Source organism: Schistocerca piceifrons, chromosome 4, assembly GCF_021461385.2.
Source record: "Schistocerca piceifrons isolate TAMUIC-IGC-003096 chromosome 4, iqSchPice1.1, whole genome shotgun sequence".
NCBI classification, from domain to species: Eukaryota; Metazoa; Arthropoda; class Insecta; order Orthoptera; family Acrididae; genus Schistocerca; species Schistocerca piceifrons.
Window position 1 is genome coordinate 64433555 of NC_060141.1, and position 6743 is coordinate 64440297.

Here is a 6743-nt window from a genome sequence, read left to right on the forward strand (position 1 = left end):
CGTGTGTGAGGCGTGAGCGTGGCCGGTCAGCTGCGGCACGAGGGCCGTAAGTCTGAAGCAGAGCGCTGGCTGCCCGCTGCACCTACCTGTCTGCCTGTCTGTGCTGTCTGGGCGGCGGGGGGCGCTCCTGCAGCTCGCGTCGGTGAAAGTCCTGCAAACGGAGAAATGCAAACACTGCTTTAGAAACAGTTTCCCTCTCCAGCTGTCTGCCTGCCTCTCCCTCTCTGTTTACTCGCTTACCTGTTACCAAAGAGCGTTCCGTAGAACCTAGCGTTATGTAAATACCTCTAAGTACCACAACAAGATGAACATTTCATTGTGCGGCCAAAGGCATTATGCTAAATAATCGAAAGTCAAATTCAAAATGATGCCGAAAATATTCCGCAGGACTGCTCAGTTTCTATGTACACTGCCTGGCAAAAAAAAGTAATCACCCAGGAAACATGGTCGGATATCAGTGTAACCTGGTACACGCACACACAGTCTTCTTTCTTTCTTTCGCTGACACCATAGTCCCGCAGCGATCGCAGGGTCGGCGTGGTTACAACGGATTTGGCAATGTTAGTGTTAGGGATGGTCGGATGCCCTTCCTGCCGCCACCCCGTACCCCCCAGGACGGAATCAGTGTACCCCAACTGTCTGCATCTACTGTAAATCGTAAAATGGTGCGGACGTGCTGCAAATGTTTGCGACGCGTGTAACTGAGGCGGAACGTGGGGACCAGCCCGGTATTCACCTAGCGGGATGTGGAAAACCGCCTAAAAACCACATCCAGGCTGGCCTTGTCGTTAATCTGCCGGGCGGATTCGATCCGGGGGCCGGCGCGCCTACCCGAGTCCAGGAAGCAGCGCGTTAGCGCTCGCGACTACCCTGGCGGGTACACTCACACACAGTCTGCCGGTATGTAAATAGTTAGGGTTGCAGTATTCTGTGGCACGTAGAATGACCAGCAGAGGGCATTAGCGTCGATCGTGTTCAGCGTTGCTACCAGGCCTGTTGGCGTATAAAAGGGGCGCGAACGGCGTCACGTGCTGAGTGACCACCGTGGGGGGGACACTGAGATGCCGAGTGCTCGTGTGAGGCTGCGCCATCAGCACCTGACGGCGGCCCCGTTGTGTGTCTCCATTTCGCCAGCAGGCGAATCGTGCAATACCTGTACCTATACGAAAAATATACCTATTCAAAAAAGCAGATAATACAGGGTGATTCAAAAAGAATACCACAACTTTAGGAATTTAAAACTCTGCAACGACAAAAGGCAGAGCTAAGCACTATCTGTCGGCGAATTAAGGGAGCTATAAAGTTTCATTTAGTTGTACATTTGTTCGCCATTTCAGACAATAAAGTTTTTGGTCCCTTTTTCTTCGAAGGTGCTACTGTAACTGGATTACAGTATCTGGAGATGTTAGAGAATTGGCTGTTCCCTCAGCTCGAACAAGAAGCACAACAATTCATATTTCAGCAGGATGGAGCGCCACCACATTGGCACTTATCTGTCCGTAACTACCTGAGCGTCAACTACCCGAGGCGATGGATCGGCCGCCAGGCAGCCCGTGACAGAGCACTTCATCACTGGCCTCCAAGAAGCCCTGATCTTACCCCCTGCGATTTTTTCTTATGGGGGTATGTTAAGGATATGGTGTTTCGGCCACCTCTCCCAGCCACCATTGATGATTTGAAACGAGAAATAACAGCAGCTATCCAAACTGTTACGCCTGATATGCTACAGAGAGTGTGGAACGAGTTGGAGTATCGGGTTGATATTGCTTGTGTGTCTGGAGGGAGCCATACTGAACACCTCTGAACTTGTTTTTGAGTGAAAAAAAAACCTTTTTAAATACTCTTTGTAATGATGTATAACAGAAGGTTATATTATGTTTCTTTCATTAAATACACATTTTTAAAGTTGTGGTATTCTTTTTGAATCACCCTGTAATTCACTTGACGCCTTCCTGAGAGACAATCTCCACTCCTTCCAAATTAACAATATAACTGCAGAGCAGATGTGGCTTGAATTCAAAGAAATAGTATCGGCAGCAGTTGAGACATTTACGCCAAATGAATTAACAAACGACGGAGCTGATCTTCCTTGGTACACAAAACGGGCCACAACACTGTTGCAGAAATAACGAAACAAACATGCCAAATTTAAACAGACGCAAAATCTCCAAGATCACTCAGTCGGGAAACCAGCAGATCTTAGCGACAAAAGTGTCTTACAAGCAACTCTAGTAACAGGAAAAAGAGAAACAGACGCTCTGAAGGTACTTCGTGCCCTTCCTTAGAGTCAAGAGCTGTGGCTGTCCGGCACCCGCGCCAGCTGCCGTCAGCATTATGTTGCAAATCTGGACGTTGACTCTTTAGATTTTCGTTTCCCACCTCAGTTTGATTCCACAACTACCTGCACCGTTACGACTCGAGACGTAATGGACACACCGCATTTCGAGTCTAATAGAAACTCACGAGACTGACAACTCAGAAAACTCTTCCAGCAAAATAAGAGTTCTTAAGAATGAGCTGTAGTGCAGGCCTGCTGACTTTTTGATAAATGCCTATGAAGAACAGATTTATTGCTCCTAGAAAACGGCCATTGCCCGTTTTCACAAATAGCTACATTTATTTTCAAAATGTCTGACCACTTCTAAACCATTTCATTTCGATTGACAAAAATGGTAGGCTTCTTAAATTACTGAGGTGGGTATATAATTAATTTGATAAAATTAGGCGGCTCATTTACATGATTCACATGCCCAGATCTATCACAAAGTAGTTGACAGCGGTCACTTACTGACAACTAGCGTTCTACTGTATTACTCTCTTCCAGTCTGCACTTATCATCAAGTTCCACAATTTAGGAACAAAGAAAGGCATTCAATTTTATTGGGAATAGTTGTTTTCTTGAAATTTCTACGCTTTTTATTACCTTTGAACTGTACTAACTTATGTTTTAACTCCTTAAGCGACGTGAGCTGAGGTCTGCGTGTGTGTGTGGATTTCCAGAAAATTAAGGAGGCAGAGTACGTTAAAACCACAAAGAGACACCTGCAGGGAAAGGGAGGCAGAACAACACAAATGCAAACGTCACATAAAATACCAGTGTAAATATTTGCACTTGATAATGAGAATAATTTCTCGAAACGCATTGCGCTATGCACGAAGAAACGTACTGCTTCAATATTCTATTATTTAAAGCAAAGTATGACCAAAAATGATACACTAAGGAGGAAGAACTAACATAGCTCATCAGAATATGAATAAGTGAAATTGATTTCGTCGAAGAGGGCTCAAAATGCCGTAGTTTATGAGAGATAGTTTGGTAGTACTTACCAAGCTGAAGAAAGAAAGATCGACTATTACAGATTTCATGAAGTGAAATATATATACATTGTAATACTGAAGTACTGAAGTGTTGTACTTTGATTTTTTTTTTTTTTTTTTTTTTTTTTTTTTGAGTCCTCATTCTTCTGAATGGTTTGATGCGGCCCACCACGCATTCCTCTCCTGTGTCAACCTCTTCATCTCAACGTATCAATTGCACACCACGTCCAGTTATTTGCTGGATCTACTCCAAAAATGGCTCTGAGCACTATGAGAGTTAACTGCTGTGGTCATGAATCCCCTAGAACTTAGAACTACTTAAACCTCACTAACCTAAGGACATCACACACATCCATGCCCGAGGCAGGATTCGAACCTGCGACCGTAGCGGTCGCACGGTTCCAGACTGTAGCGCCTAGAACCGGGATGTACTCCAATCTCTATCTTCTTCCATAGTTCATACCCTCTATAGCTCCCTCTAGTACCATGGAAGTTATCCCCTGGTGCCTTAACAGATGTCCTATCACGCTGTCTCTTCTTCTTGTCAGTTTTCCATACGTTCCTTTCCTCGCAGATTCTGCCGAGAATCTCTTCATTTCGTACCTTATTAGGCCACCGAATTTTCAACATTTTTCTGTAGCAACACAAGTCAAAGGCTTCGATTCTCTTCTGTTCTGGTTTTCTCACAGTCCATGTCTCACTACCATACGGTGCTGTGCTTCAAACGTACATTTTCAGAAATTTCTTCCTTAACTTAAAACCTACGTTTGATACCGTATAACAAATGAATAAAACAATCCAGCAAGTCGTAAAAAATTATCTTTAAAATATTATGAGCAAAATAATTATAATCATTCGAAAAGTAGAAGAAAACCTCATTCATTATTGCCCTTATCATTAACAATATCAACATCATCTATTTAAGGTGCACCATTGTCATCGCTGTTGCTTGTTTTCAGCTGAATGGTATATTGATACAATAGCTGATGCACTGTATATTCCCTCCGAATGTTTAAGCGCCTCGTCTAAGCACCCTACTGTACCCAAAACTTGCTGGAATCGATCCTTCGTTTACGATTCCAAATAATATTGAATAGCCGCCCGGAGTGGCCGCGCGGTTTGGGGCGTCATGTCACGGATTGCGCGGCCCCTCCCGCCGGAGGTTCGAGTCCTCCCTGGGGCATGGGTGTGTGTGTTGTTCTTAGCATAAGTTAGTTTAAGTAGTGTGTAAGTCTAGGGACCGAACACTTCAGCAGTTTGGTCCCTTAGGCATTCACTCACACACACACACACACACACACACACACACACACACACACACTCACACACACAGACACACATAATATTGACTCAGGACATGAAGCGTGGACTTTTAGGACATGCCATATGATTTTCAATGCCCAAATGACGCAGAGAATGTTTTCTCCGTCCCTACTTCTAGTCAAAACATTTCTAGGGCTTTGGCATTACTGGAAGCAAGAAACTTGGTCCGAGCACGGGGCTCACAACCCGAACCACACGCCACTGTTAAGCACTAATGAAGGACTGGGTCCCTTACTTCGATTGCACATAATTCATTAACGTCAATCCAACACATTTATTTCAAATACATAAACGAAGTTACATTTAAATCTGCCTGACATTAAACAGGAATTAAAAAAAAAAGAAACAATATCAATATCAGCTGATTTAGTGCGTGAAGCGGTAATTAAGCCAATAACCAGGTAAAGTAAATTTGAATCTGTCTGGCATTAAATAGGAATAAAAAAAAACAATTTTTTTATATGTTTAAATTACAGCATTAAGGAATTCCAAATCTTTCCCTTTTCTAGGCGGAGGCTGAGCCAGAAACACAGAATGCCACCAAAACACGGTTTTGCTGTGAAATCTTACAGCATACCCGGAAGCAATAACAGACGAGGGGTCGGCACCCACAAATAACACAGGCTAAGAGTCAGGCTGGGAGCTCATCCTACGAGAACTTGTTCACACTATGCTCACCACAAACTGTAGACGTTCCGGCCGAACATCCGCTTGCGGTGCCTGCCAGAAGGACGAAGCAACCAACAGGCCCACGCCGTGCTTCTCACACAGGCATCTCAATTTGTACAAACATCTAGGCCAACACCAACTCCGGACTCCCCTCTCACTGCGAGGCAACCAGTAACAACCGCAGGAGTTTCACGATTCGCAAACAGCCCCAGCGTAACAGACATCACACATGTGCTTACGCCCGAGCCACAACTCTGCCAGTCTCACCGGCCGCCCCCAACCGACTGCCTCTCGCCTTCCCGCGCGCCCCAGCGGGAAACGGAAAGATACTCATGCCCGAGGACGCGCCAAAGATAACAAGTCGATCGCTGATGATCGACCAGCGATCTGGCTCAAAACTTGTTTTCAGTCATTTTTCCTGCATACTACCAGTGCGAGCCAGCTTCGTCCATGAGACACACAGTCCCTGTACGTCACAGTTTTGCGCAGTGCACGGTGGTGCACGGACTGGCTGGTGCAAAACGCCAGAAGAAGAACGCGGCCGCCGCATCGTGGCGGCGGTGTCGCAACAGCAGTGCGATTCCGCTAAACGACGCCCTTAATGGGGTCTGCATAACGCCGGCGGCGGGCAGAGATAATGAAGGAGAAAGTCGGCGGGCGGCCTTTGCAGGGGCGATAGCATCCCGAGAGCCGCCGCTGCCGCCACCGCCGCTGCCGGCTGCCACTACAGAGGCTGGCCAGAGCGCCACACCGCCCGTTGTATTCCGTCGCGACCACACCGAGCCTCCCTTCTGCCCTGATAAGTATAAAACAGCCAACCGGTTACAATAAAATTTTACTTTTTCCAGGTGTCGACGACGACTATAGGTGTCTCGTGAAAAAAAAATCCATAATTACATGCAGTAAATGAGGAATAAATTTAAGAGCAATAATGGTCTCGTCACACAAAATACACTCCTGGAAATGGAAAAAAGAACACATTGACACCGGTGTGTCAGACCCACCATACTTGCTCCGCACACTGCGAGAGGGCTGTACAAGCAATGATCACACGCACGGCACAGCGGACACACCAGGAACCGCGGTGTTGGCCGTCGAATGGCGCTAGCTGCGCAGCATTTGTGCACCGCCGCCGTCAGTGTCAGCCAGTTTGCCGTGGCATACGGAGCTCCATCGCAGTCTTTAACACTGGTAGCGTGCCGCGACAGCGTGGACGTGAACCGTATGTGCAGTTGACGGACTTTGAGCGAGGGCGTATAGTGGGCATGCGGGAGGCCGGGTGGACGTACCGCCCAATTGCTCAACACGTGGGGCGTGAGGTCTCCACAGTACATCGATGTTGTCGCCAGTGGTCGGCGGAAGGTGCACGTGCCCGTCGACCTGGGACCGGACCGCAGCGACGCACGGATGCACGCCAAGATCGTAGGATCCTA